General features: G+C 36.7%; 1 long non-coding RNA gene across 6 annotated transcripts in view; it reads left to right on the forward strand.

The window, feature by feature from the left end:
• Positions 1-14330, forward strand: part of LOC106033940 (uncharacterized) — a 287150-nt gene that overhangs the window by 209647 nt on the left and 63173 nt on the right. For all 6 annotated transcript variants that reach the window (XR_010831755.1, XR_010831753.1, XR_010831752.1 and 3 more), the window contains one exon: positions 2412-2551. This is a non-coding gene — a long non-coding RNA (uncharacterized lncRNA). The remainder of the gene's footprint in view (positions 1-2411; positions 2552-14330) is intronic.

Raw genomic sequence — 14330 nt, forward strand, 5'->3', positions numbered from 1 at the left:
ATGACTCTTCTAACTGAAAGCAGATTATGACTTGAGTTTTATTACTAACTGTCAAGCATAGTTGTCAAGTATATAAAAGTGTGATATAAAAGAAGATCATTTTATTATAGTAGGAGACAAAGCAGAGATTGAACGATGACCTTTTTTGTGGTTGTTTCTTTTTTTTTTTTTTTTCCAGTTACCCACAGGAAGAAGGAGGCAGAGTCCTAAGCATCTTAAAAAGGGAAATGGGGGGAGAAAACATCCGGGAGAGGACACTTTCCTACAGTTAAAAAACTGACAGCAAAAAAGCACAATATGATTTTAATGAAGTCAGCATATGTGTGTGTTTGTGGGTACTGGTGTGTGACTTCCGTGTCTTTCTTGTAGATATAATGTAATAGTATGCGGGTGGGACAGTGCCCCTCAGCAGCTTTCCAGGGAGTAGTTCTCTGGCTGACTGATAATCAGAGCTACAAGCGATTTTTTTGTTTGGTCTTTAGCTGTGATATTTTCCTCTCTCGCCTGTTGGTATGTGTTGTAATCTTGATCTTAGAGATGCTGGTCTTTGTCAGAGCAATTACTCAGCCCACACTTCTCTGAAAAAAAGATGAAGAGTATTTGCTAGAGAGAGCTCCACCTCTCATTTGTTTTATGTGTGCCTGTGACAATAGCAGATACTTTTGTTTCGGCTGAAAAGTAATATCCTTCTGTCCTGAGCAGGTCTCAAGTGTTTCTTTGACTCCTTATCTATCACATCTACTGAAAAACCAAAGGCAGTTCTGATTGTAACATTTGAACTGAAATAACCCAGGACTTTAACTGCTGACCTTACCTCTAGAATGGGATGAAGTAGTATCCCTTGTTGAAGCAGCTTTTGCAGATGTTGCAAGGCAGAGACAAACTTCGCTGCTTTGCTACTTGTTTAACTGATCTTTACATGGACGAGAATTCATCTGCACTCTTCTGTGGACAAACCTGAACAAGTAAAAGATGCAGGAAATCTGGGAGGTAGAGCGTAACATAAAAGAGCATTACAACTTCTTTGAATGGATACAATGATTGAATCTGTTGTGCTAGAGAATGTGCTGACATCGTTTGATTCTCTTCCATTACTCTGCTAGAGACTGTAGATCTCCTCTCTTGATTTTTTTTTCTGAAAACAAATACAAAAGGAAAAAAGGTTCTTTCACATAATTGCTTTTTTGCATGACTAAAGAGGCATTTCCTAATTATGAAAAATAAAAATAAATTGGCAAAACAAAGTAAGAAAACAAAGATGGTCTCTCATTGGCACACACATTTATACTAAATCTGAGTTAATATAATGTGTACTGAAGGTGCCAGATTCTCTGTGAATGCTTTTTGGAGAAAACCATGACATTTGCATACTGATTAAATTTATGACACAAGTAGAGCAGGTATATTGTTGTAAAGGCAACATGCCCAAAGTACATTTATTTAATGCTTTACTTCTCAGATAATTCTTTCATCTACAAATGTATAGTGGCTCAAACTTCCCTCGGTTCTCTTTTAGATATGTTATGTAAGATCTGATCATATTAGCATCCTTTAAACCCACATGTACACCAGGTGTAAGCCTCTGTGGCTTACACAAACTTGGCCCAAAGAGCGAGGGAGATCTGCACAGCCATTTTTTTCTCGTATAACCTGAGTGCTAAGGTCAGTTCAGCCTCTGCCGTAAGTTCTAGCAACACCAGATCATTCTCATTAAGACCACTACAGTAGCCTTGGTCTCCCCGAGAATATAGCTGCTGAAAAAAAAAATGGAACCAGTCTTACGTGAGAGGAATGCCAGGAGGTACATTGCCTGATATTGTTTAAAAGCATTCATGAGCAGTGTAAAACAAACTGCTTTTAGAATTCTACCAGCTAATAAATGTCTGTTATGTTCCTTGCATGCTAATTTATGCTTCTGATCCTTCGTTGCAAAGGATGCTCAGTACTGTCCTCTTACAACCTTTGCCTCATCTTCAGTTTGCTTATCCCTCTTCTCTGGTAGCTCAAGTAAAGTATACTACACAGTCTGGAATATGCAGTATAACCACATTTGCCAGATGATGTTTTATAATCGGGTTCAGAAAGGTTCATATCTTAGAGGATTTTGAGAGGGTTTCCAAACAGGAAAGCTAAAGGTAAGAAGCTGCCTGTTGCGCATTGACCTGAAATTTTAAAAAAGTGCTTTGGGCTTTCAACATGGAAGATGGTTGGATATCTTTACTGTTTCATAGATATAGTAGTGATGATTTTGAAGGTCTGAAAGACATCAGTGGTAATCTGCTTGAAAGTTTCCTGTTAAAACATACAGCTTAATATTTTTTAACATATTCCATCTTCTGTCATGTGGATCACATTCTTACTATGCAGAACAGGCTTCAGTTGTCACAGTGTCATCTTTCTTGATTTTTTAGGACTGTGTAGATGGCTGCCAACAAGCTTCGATTATGCACAGAGAAAAACAGCAAGGACTAGACCGAGTGGATTCAGAAGAGTACTGTCTCACATCAGATGAAGACAGAATCATGTGAAGGTCTGTCTCTACATCATGCAGGTGAGTGGAAGAGAATAAACTTTTGATCCTGTTGCCAAATAAGATGACATTTTATTCTGTGGTGGGATAGAGGAAGGTTTTGAGATCAGGCAGACACTATAGAGACCAGGTAATTCTGAATTCCTGATGATCTTAAAGCTCCGTGGTTATATATTTCCTTCCAATAAAACATCACACTTGAAAAAAAAAAGAGATGAAAGAAATTCCCCAACCCTGAACTCAGTAGTCTTTTTAACCCTTGCCCAATAGCACATTTCATGAAAAAGTGTTAGAATATTAGATACTTTTTTTTAGGTTTTGATACAGTTATGTTTCCTTTCTCTTTCAGCATACATCCATGTGCATGTGCAAACACACACAGATATTAGATAATTTTTTTAGGTTTTGATACAGTTATGTTTCCTTTCTGTTTCAGCATACATCCATGTGCATGTGCAAACACACACAGACACGCACACATACACATCTATCTGTCTATATATAATCTTCAGCGGAAGCTCATGCATAGGGGAAATTCTGGGAATAATTAAGAAAAGGATACTGCATCCTCCAGCAGACGGAATACATCTTTTTCATTTAAAGCATTTTTTTTTTCTTTACCACCAACTTGCTGCAATTAGGAGGTTGTTGGAGAGATATCAATTGAGATTTGGGAACTGTTTTCTGGAAATGTTTTGAATTAAAATCTAATTGGTAGCTTTCTTTGATAACTATTTTATTGTTGGGTGCAGCTAAATGGAAATCAACCACAAAAGGAACTCAATTTTGTTTGTCGTTAATTTTAACTCGATTTCACAAATGATTTACATATATGATATTTTCTCTATTTGTTCTGTACCATTCCTGAACTCCACTTAGAAGAACTTAGACTGATTTAGTGTTGTTTTCCCATTTATCTATTACTTTTAAATACTCTATATTACCTTAAATATGGGTTTCAACAGAATGGTTAAGAAGCAGTAAGTGGACCGAAATTAAACTTCTTGTAATTTGTGAAAAACTAGGAAATTAATGTCTCTGAAGACAAAATGTACTTGTTTTTGCCTAAGACATTTTTGAGTGCTGAGGTCAAAGAAAAGTCACCTACACAGCAAACATATGATCATAACAAAGCAAAATTTTGAAAAGATAAAATTATATAGTAACCATGTAAAAAGTCAAGGCTCGGCTACACAGTCAAGTTACCTTAGTTTCATGTGTTATCAGGACATCAAGTGAACTATGTCCATGTGTGATCACTAAATGTGAGCTAATTCAATGTACAATATGAGAAAGGTGAAAGATACTTATAAATAAGTATTGGAAAGATTAATGAATAATTTTGCAAAGGGAGGATGGGGTACAAGCATCAATCACAGCAGAGATGTAATTTTACTAACAATGAATGCCAAATAACCTGGGCAGGCAGGACCCCAGCCAAAACACACTTAACTGAGTCCAATTGACTCTATGGATATTGGACTGTGCCCATGGAATGTAAGAGAAAACAGCAATTTGGGGAGGCCTAAATCCTTACAAGGGATAGTTGATATTTTTCTGGAATAAATTAAGACTGTCGTTGGTACCAGACAAAGGCAGGTATATGAGGGTTTGCTTATTGTGGAAATACAGATATTGAAAGCTTTTTCTCTTGAAAATTGAGTTAACAGGCAAAGTACAATATTGGTTTCTTTACTTGAGTGTTTGCAACTGAAATACCGTGCTACTTAGCAGCAAAGAGAAGGATAACCTCTTGCTGTATCACTGTGTGGGAACCTAGCATGTCCTCTCTTCTGATAGATTTAGAAGTAAAACAGCTGTCACTTAATGAGGCATAACAACTGCAGTGATACACCTTTTCCATGAATCCCTAAGCACAACACTGCTGCCCAGAGTACTCAACCAATACAGGAAAGCTAGCAGGAAACAGAGATGACACTGTGCATTGCAAAGTTTCTTAAGTAACAAACCAGCCACACCTAACAGTCTCAGTGCTGCGCATGGTGCTGTCTGAAAGCCTGTTTATAGTTGTTGTTTGGTTCTTGCTGTCATAAACTTTTGGCTCTGCAAGATATTCATTCATGTTAGGTTGTTTCCCTGCTTTATTTGGGTTATTTGAATTCTGGTCCCATTTCAAAAAGCATTTATATAAAAATGCAATTTTCTGTCTTAGCAGATGTGCCCCACAAGTGCTTTCAGAGTCAAAGATGTTACTGACTTTGGTGACTCAGATATTTCTCAAATTCTGTTTAACTGTGGTTGCACTGAAATGAGGCACTTGATCTATGTATCTTCTATACATTATCAGTATACCAGGCTCATATGCATGAAACTGAGGCTAACAGTTGACCATGAATCCTCTCATTTTTTCTTTTTTTTTTTTTTAATACTGATAGCAGTGCATAAGAGAATAGACAACTGCTTTGAAAATGAAGTATTTTCACTTCTAAAATAAGGAGCTATAATTTGGAAATTGCTGTGAGACTGTAACTATGAACTACAGTCATATGGTTTTTACACTTCTCATATGGAAATTGTACATGTCAATGTTGCTTTGCATTAACTTTAAAATATTTGTCTTCTACAAATTATTTTTTCAGGATGTTTAATTAAATTTAAATCGATTTCCTCAGAAAAAAAATTCCTTTGATAATTAGGTAGTTTTATAAATTCCTCACTGTGAACAGAATTATTAAGAGCTCAAGTGCTTTGAGATTGGCATTTAAATTGCTTTTCACATGACTTCTTGTTAATTTTGTCTGTGCTCAGGAAGCATTTTGCCAATATTTGTTGATATCTATCTTTGCTCATTCAGTGTTTCTTTCACCATTGTATATAAGTGATATAATCACAGGTTAGAAAGGCAGTGTTTGTTCAGAAGAGCCATACTATCAGTGAATAGCAAGGTACTTTGCATTACTTCCTGAACAGAGTTCTTTGCTCCCAGGAGGATGTGATAACAGTTCATCTGTAATTTTTCTTGTGGAAAGGTACCACTTACATGAAAAAATTGGGGCTCAGCCTTGCCTTTGTTGTAGGAAACTACACAGTGGAGAAAAGGCCACTGGAGAGCCACCCATTCCCAAGAGAGGTTCTCTCTGAGATTCCTGCCTGCAGACTGCTTTGCAGGTTTTGCTATAGTAATTTAGCATTAGAACTTTCAGACCAATATAAAGAATGCTGCAGATGGACCAAAATGTAGAGAACTTGATGGGAAATAAATGCCTTTTTTAATAAACAATATTGCTGTCAGTTTGATCAGCTGTAAGAAAGAGAAGGCATTTCTAAACAACAGTTTGAAGAGGTTTCAAAAAATCTGTTACTGGTTAACTTTGGCCATTTAATATCCGTTTTAGAAATCTGGTTAAGGTGCTTTGGGCCACTACTTTATCATACTTCTGCAGAAGCTCTGGAAGGGAGTGGAAAGGACTCATCTGTGCAGAACTTCATCGCTGAAAGCTTTTCAGAAAGAGGGGAGTGTGCTCACAGGGACCAGAAATCCCTGTCTGTGAGGGATGGGCAGTTCTGCCTCTGTGGCAGAACTCTGCTCAAGGCTTGTAAGTACTCACAGGTGTCTGGGACCTGGGAAGATTATTTTTTATACTCCCCATAGCACCATCTTTGCAAAGCCAGTTCAGGCCTGGAGCCAGTTTCAGCTGGGCATCAGCTTGCTGACATACTTTCTTCCACCAGGGTGTGCCAATCAAACAGACTGCATTCTGTTGCATGAGAATTCAAAACAGTACTGGAGTGCATAAAAAATGCATCTAGTCCTGAGTGGGTTGTTTTGCTCAATACGTTTATGAAAGAATATTTGAAAGCAGGTAAAATAAAATCAAACATGCATACAACAGGCCAAAAAAAAAAAATTAAAAAAACTCTATCCAGGGTATTTTTAAGTAAAGGGTTTTTAAAAAATCAGTGCAGACATGCTGGCTTTTTACCTCCTCTTGTTTTAACCTATGACTGATTCATCAGTTGAAGTGCAAAGGAACCGATCTTCTTATGGTAATTGATTCTCAGGGGCTATTAGTGTAAACGTAAATGCTCAACATAGATGTTACGTAGGTGGGTGTTAGGGGGAAAACATAAAGTGTCAGCAAAATAAGGCAGTCTGTTCATGCCGTGTGGTAAGAAAGTGAAGAATGTTAGAAATCAGAGACTCAGAAATGCCTCCCAGAGTCAGCTGTGAGTGGAGTCTCCCATTGTGAGTAATTATAAGAAACCTACTGCGCAAGAGTCAATTCTGGTCCTTTAGTTCAACACACAAGACACTTACCTGAAAATAACAGAGATTTCAGGTGAGATTTGAAAAAGAGCTTACGTGAGTTAAACACCTGGCTGCCATTGATCTTCTGTGGGAGGTGGACACCTAACTTTTTAGGTATACCTGAAAACTGTTGGGACTCTGTTTTTTTCTATAGCCCTGGACTAGAATTCTTTTTTTTGTTTTCTTTTTTTTTTTTTTTTCATAACAGCTGTGATTTTCAAACCACAGAGAATAAAAGAAGAGCATTCCAGTGAAAGTCCAAGAGAATATTTTAGTTGACCTAGCTCATCAAAAATTGCAAGAGTAACTCCAAATTGTTGGACAAAATTATAAACAAAAGAAAACTGTTGGTTTTGCCTTCTTTGTTTTTACTCCCTTTAAGTTTATGATTTCCAGGTTCTCTTTGGAAGTTAAGGAGTTTAAAACATACTCTCTCTTTTTTCTTTTTTTTTTTATAAGAAGTTACGTTATCACACAACTCTAAAAATGAGATCTTCCAAGTAAGCAACAAATAAATTTTGAAATTGATGATAAAATTAGGAAACTAAATCATACTGTATTTATAATTCTTCTTAAGATTATGGAGAATATAGTCAGCTTAATGAAGAACATGCTGTGTGTATGAGCTTCTCCCTTATGCTGCATTTGTCTTGATGGTGACAGCAGGAGAAAGTGAAAGGATGACGCCTGTCTGTCACCACTGCCCAGTGTGACTGTTGCATATACAGCCTGACATAGGCTATACTGGAAGGAATGTGGTCAGCCCTCATATTGGGCAACTAGAGGAGGAATCAATCCCTCAGAACTCTTCCCCTCCTTGCATACACTTCACAGTCATCTTGAGAAAGGCCCTTGGGCAAAACTGGGTACTATAGAATCAAATCTGTACTTAGTAGGAGACATTTTACTTCCTTAATAATTGTGAAGTGTCAGTTCCCAGCAGCAAACACGTTCTAATACGCTGCCTTTTTATGATGATGTGAGAACCACAAGGAGTCTGGGATTCTAAATTCCTTTCAGATCCTTTATATAAAAAAAAAGTCCAGATGGCTCACAAAACATTTAAAGAAGTTTATTTGAAAAACATTTTCTTTCTAAATGGGAATTTACACAGAGTACAATTAAACATGTTTTTCTAACTAAACATACTAGTTTGTATCTTGTGGCAGGGAAAAATAAATATGTAAAAATAAAAACAATCTGAGACTCAAAGTTAATCATGTTGTGCCAGCTTGACTCAGATTCTGTGATGGAGGGCCATGCATGCTCTCCTGCTGTAATTCCAGGCTCCTAGATCTGTCATAAGGACCAGGCTCATCAAACTGATAGGAAATACATGTCAAGCTTCTTAAGTTGTGCTGGTCACCATTCTTGCAAATAGTAATGTACCTATCCAGACAATTACATCTGTGAATGTGCTGAGAGAAAATTGCCATATGTCCAGCAATTTCAAGGTGCAACTGAACAATGAATTTTGTATTTAGTTTGGGACACATTATGCTTTCCTGACTTTTTGAGACAGGTGCTTTTCTAAAAGCCAGTCTACTTGAAGGCTTCTTTCCCCCTCTTTTAAAGACAGTTACTGTGTTTGCCTTCTCCAGCTATGTAGAATTTCCCCCAGCCTTTCCATATGCTTGAAAACAATCACTTCTGGTTCAGAGATTGCCTTGACTCACTGTAAAAATACTTGAAGGTGAGTTTTCTAGCAGGCCCTGCTGGCAGAAGTGCATCTAACTCATCTAAACACTTCAATTCATGCTTTTCCCATTGCAGATGCTACACTCCTCTCTCAGTTACAATTGGTTTTGCAAATAACTTTTATGATGAAGATAGAGCGGAAAATTGTCTATTTGTTTTGATACTGATAAATTATTTTGCACCTCAACCTTATTGATCGGAACATTGTGTACCAGGTTATTTCTTATTATCCATCTTCATTTATCACTGTTGCCATTGTGTTAGTATTTATTTTCTTTTGACTTATGCTAAAAAGTTCCTGAGTCTTCCATATTGCTTTGTTACAGTTCCTCTCCTTCTTCTCCTTTGAGCCAGACAACAACTGTGTCTTTAATATTTAATGTCATAACCGCCACTTTCTCTGAAGTTCTCTTTACCATACAATTTCTTCAAAAGAGTCTATTACCAGATCCCTGAGTTGGTCTGCTTTTTTGTTTGCTTGCTTGCTTGTTTCATAAAACAGCCATCCTATTCATTTTATTTTCATCACCTTTTTTCCTGAACTCTTCAGGTTTATCATTACATCCATATTAAGATTTTTGACTAGGCACTCCTCACTGGTTGGAATCTAATCTAAATTGCTTCTCTGGAACCTTTCTCCATCTTCTGAAACATGTGCATAGTACGAACCAGAATCACTTGCTTGTGCCCTGCTGTTTTGCCGCAGATATTTGGGTAATTAAAATAGATCTCTATCCCCTATTGCCCATCCATTTCTATAGTTCTCCCTGTTCAAATACGTGCTATTGATCACCTTCTTCAGATTAAATATTCCAAATTCACTGTGATTTTTTACATGTTCTTTTCCTGTTTTGTCTTTATCCAGAGATATATGTCTGTTCTTCTCTAATTCTAGAACTACAGGAAAAGCATACTAATTCTTGGCGTTTATTGAAGTGCTTTTTATTCTTCCTTGCTTCTCCTGCCTGCAACTGTACTATTCTAGACCAGTATTGTCACCCTGTGTTGTGTTCACCAGTCTCCGACTCACCAGTTAAGTGACTATTTCATTATGCTGTAAGACTTTGGTCTATTCCCTATTACTTTTTGCTTTTGTGTATAAGCATATTCATCATGTTGCCCTATTACTCCTTTTTGTCTCTCCCATGGTTCATATTTCACTCTAGGAGTCACTGCATTTTTAGTGATAGATGGACTTTTACCGTCACCTTATTTCAAGCCTTGTTTAAAAAATTCATAATAGGTCAGTGCCTTCAGACAAACTGCCTGGATTTTCACAGCAGAAAGTTTGTGGAATGCTGCTGTTGTTGAGGGTAAAGCCCTGGTATTGTTATCATCTATACCTCAAGGCATTCATCTCTTTCTCTGTTTATTCTGATGGTCACTTCTGGCAATCATTGAATGAAGATTTTATAAACACAGCTAAATTTAATGTGCTCAGGTTCAGTTATCCATAGTAGTTCAGACAGCACCACAGTGATGTGGCAAGGAAGCATGGAGTGAAGAGGGGAATAGCAATTTCTTAAGCAAGCTCAGATAAAAGAGATTCATAAAGCAGCCTTCACGAGTGCTTCAGGAAGTAGGTGTTGCCATTCTTAAATTCTTCCTATGATGATAGCTGAAGTTGACGATAGCAAATGTAATACAGTGAAACTTCTGTTTCCAGATGCCAGAGGTTCTACTAGAGGGTAGTATCTTATATTTGGCCATATCTGGATAACACAGACAGTAACTTTTGGCTAAATGGTAACAGAAGGATCTTTCTTTTCTTTAGTTGTCATCAGTAGTGGTGATTACGTTTCTATAATCAGGCATAGTTTCATTTTGCTATAGTTTGTTTCCACATTAAAAAAATTAATCTAACCGTGCTACCTGTGCATCCTTTGGAATATCATGATAATGACAGACAAGTACAGTGGGATGCTTCTGTTGAGGCCATTAAGTTGATAGTGTCTAAATTCAGAAAGATCCCTTGAGCTCTTTCAGTGTAATGCTGGGTTCAGTTAGCATTTTTTCAATCTACTGGGAAACAAACTCTGAATTTGCAGATGCTCATCATGCTGGAAGTGAAATTTATTTCAAAAATATGACAGTATAAGAATATCTGTATGTAACACCAATGGCTTATAGTGGGAAACATTTTTAAGCACATAGGAAGATTGAAGTATGTGGCATCTTTTTGAGATTACTTCATGTAGCAATCTGATGGGAAGCTGGTTTATTTTATCTTAACTTCTAAATGATTCTGTTTCCATTAGAGCCACAGTTATTGTAACAATAGTATTTTTATGTTTGATTCCTAAGAAAGTGATGTGGAGAGGACACAGTACAGAAATATATGTACAGTTTTTATATTTCCATTTCTTTGTCAATTATCTTTTATCTTGTTTGCATTCATGTCCTTCTTTACAAGCAAACATACAACTGATGGTTTCTTTTATTGGGTTCTATTGTGCTGTCAAGCGTGGTTTAAAACACAGTAATCTCATAGACGCTTACAATTATGAACTTCATATGAATTCACAAACACATGAAAGATACACAGGTAGCAAATTAGCTGAGAATCTCAACAATCTGCACTTACAGTAAATATCCTACTTCTAAAGAAGTGGGATGCCTTTAAAAGTCAACAGTTGTTTTGGAAGTACTTTGTCATATTTATAAAACACTGCGTTGCATTTATGGCACATAGTGTCATGATAAGTTGTCCAAAGTGCCTGTCAGCTTCCCTTATAAAATAAATTTTAAAAAAGGAACAACTGAAAAGATTACCTTGTAGACAGTAACAAGCAAGAGGTTAACATCTTCTTTTTTCCCTTTTTCCATGAGATTCAAACTGTCTTTAAACTTTCTGCTTCTCTAGTTTAATATTTTTCCAATGCAATTTAATAGAAATGGACTATTTTAATTTTCTACCATGAAAAGTTATAAATAAAGACATTTTTAAAAGTAAATAACTTTTAGGAGCTTTTAAAAGCATGCAGCTGTTCTAACATAAGAGATCCTAGTTAGCTCTTTTTTTTTAATACAAACCACAAAGAGGTCAAAGCATCCAGATTTTTTATTTTTATTTTTTACTACCCATTCACATTTAATGCAAATTCCAGCAATGTATTCATGTTATTTCTTTAGGCACCTTCAGAATGCCAGCAGGTAATTGAGTAATCTGAGCTAATGGCGCTCATGTCAGGTGCCTAAAGAAATACCCTGAGGATGACGTTTGGAGCCGACTTATCATATACTCCTGTTTTACAACTAAGAAGATGAAACTGTCAGAAATATAAAGAGTAATAATAGGAAAGTGTTAATAAAAACATTTTTTTCACTAAGGATTTTATTCATCATACATCTTGAAAAGGAATCTCTTATTTGACAAAAAGATGGCTAGTATGTACCACAGAGCAGAATAGACAACAGGATGGCATTTCACAGCATCTGGGAAACATACGTCTTGGGACCATTATTTCCCAGAATCAGAGCTTTACTTTTTATTTTATTGTGGAAAAGAAAGCCTTTAACTCTAGGATCAAAATAAGGTTTTAATAGACGGTTCCACCATAAGTTATTCAGGAGAAAAATAAAGTTATATTTGTGCCAGTGTTGGAAAGGAGAAGTTTTGCCATGTGAATTACTACCCTTACAGCCATAGTTGCTAACATGTGAGAATGACAATACCATCAACAATAACACTTTCTTATTATAGTTTCCAAAACTAAATAAAAAAGATAGTAAGACAAGACTGTAGGAGACTGGTACCCTAGGGTAGGAATGTGAGAGTTCGTAGATAGTTTTAGCATGAAATACTAACAATCTGGTTTTCTGGAGGGAGGGTTTCAACTTTCTAAATTCAGGAAGGAAGAGCTTGTTCTGCACAGCCACCAGTTCTGGAACTGTTGTGGTATGGCCACCCCTGAAATTTGTTTCCTATACTGTCAGCTATTATGCACCCCAAAAAAATGCTGTTACTTTGCATTTGAGATCATGTGAATCAGTTCCTACTTTGAGACAGGGATTTATCTGAAAAGGTCTGCATCTTCCTGGCAATGAAGCTAGATAGTTGAGGTTGCCTGATTTGCCTCATTGTTTGCTCACTCAAGAGTTTAGGGCCCTTGGCTATCAATATCTGTTTGGGTTGGGTTGGGTTGGGTTTTTGTTGTTGTTTATTTGTTTGTTTGCTTTCAAGAAACTTCATATAAACGTCTTCTATACAGCACAGCTTGAGCTATGACCTTCTTATGCATCCCTGTGTGTGCAATCCAAATGAATTGAGTTAGGAGTGTTTTATTATAGGTGAAGTCTTTCAGGTCTAACTTGTCAGTATCAAAGACCACAGAACAATCAGCTCCTAAATGACTCTGTAACTCCTGTTAAAGCACTTAGTGGTCACACTACTCTACCCTCTCCCGGCCATTCCTGTGCCCTTCTACTCCATATTTACATGCACCTGTCTCCCCATTAACACCTCGTTAAGGCACACACCTGCTGTGGTTTTACTTAAACCCATTGCACTGCAGCTATTAACCCTGTATATTTCATTATGAGGCACTCAGCACAATAGCAGCACTGAGTAAGGTTCATTAATGAGTCATGCAGCCAACAAAAACTGGGTGTCTCCTTTACGTTCAATTTCTTCACACACCCGCTCACCCCTTTTTAATAATAGATTATGTATTAAATACATTCCCCAGAAAAAAAAAAAAATACATGAACACACATGTGCACGTGCATTAAATCCAGCTGAAATAGCACAGTTTTGAGACATAATATTAACGGACAGAAATGCAGTACATATTTATAAATGTTAAGAAGGGCAACAATGAAACCACAGCTCTCCGGCTTAGGAGACCTTAGTTCTATTCAAAGGTTTGTCAAACATCTGCAGTTTCATCAGCAAGCTGTAGCCTCTGCTAATGCTACTTCTAAAAAGTAAGTGTATCAGTGTATATCCTTAGACTAGGAGGCATATACACCTCACAGAGAAAGAAAAAAAAAAAAAAAAAAAAAGGTCAGGCAAAGTACAAAGCCTCTACAGTAACAACTGTACTGGGGAAAAAAAAAAAAAAGGGAAGAAGAAGAAACAGCGTTCATTAATATCTGTAGTAAAAGAAAAGCGGTGTGTTAGCAGCCAGTATGATTGATACGAAGTTCAGAATCCAAACTGTCATGGCAATTTCTCCATCAGTTTCATTGAATTTGTTTCAAGATATTCTATTATGATGTGACATTTTTAGGAAGAGAAACTAGACAGGCAAAGATGGCAAATGATTGCTCCATGACTGTGTAATCAAGAAATACCATAATCTGTTATTTGGTCACAATCCCATGAATCTAGCCCAAGGAAAATCTAAGCTTTGGAGCTTGTTTGGGTCAAAACCTCATCTCCTTGTTGGACAGCTACATAAAACTATTGAATGTGGTACTTCAATAATACAGTAAGAGAGACCCTCAGATGTATCCATACATTTGATCAATGATTTGCTGCAAATTGCATTAAGTGGCCACAGATCAGTATTTCTTACTGAACATCCTTACAGAAGGGTAATTTGCTGTGTAATTGCTTTTCATCGCTTCTTTATCATGGACTATTGCTTTGCTCAGTCAAATCTCTCATACTTATGCCACAAAAGACACAAGAGTTGTTCTTTCAAATTTCATAGTGCTTATGTTGCTTGGTAATACAGTGCTGTTTATACACACAAAGATACAGTGTGAGAAACTTAGAAGATCTCTATGCAACTTGCATTGCAATTAGAAGTGCAATGCTCTCCTCATTTTAGTTGGTTCAGATGAACCTTAATAGGATGCCTGAATTTAAAAGGGATCAGTTTAAAG

The sequence above is a fragment of the Anser cygnoides genome, chromosome 5 (assembly GCF_040182565.1).
Source record: "Anser cygnoides isolate HZ-2024a breed goose chromosome 5, Taihu_goose_T2T_genome, whole genome shotgun sequence".
In the NCBI taxonomy this organism is placed as follows: Eukaryota; Metazoa; Chordata; class Aves; order Anseriformes; family Anatidae; genus Anser; species Anser cygnoides.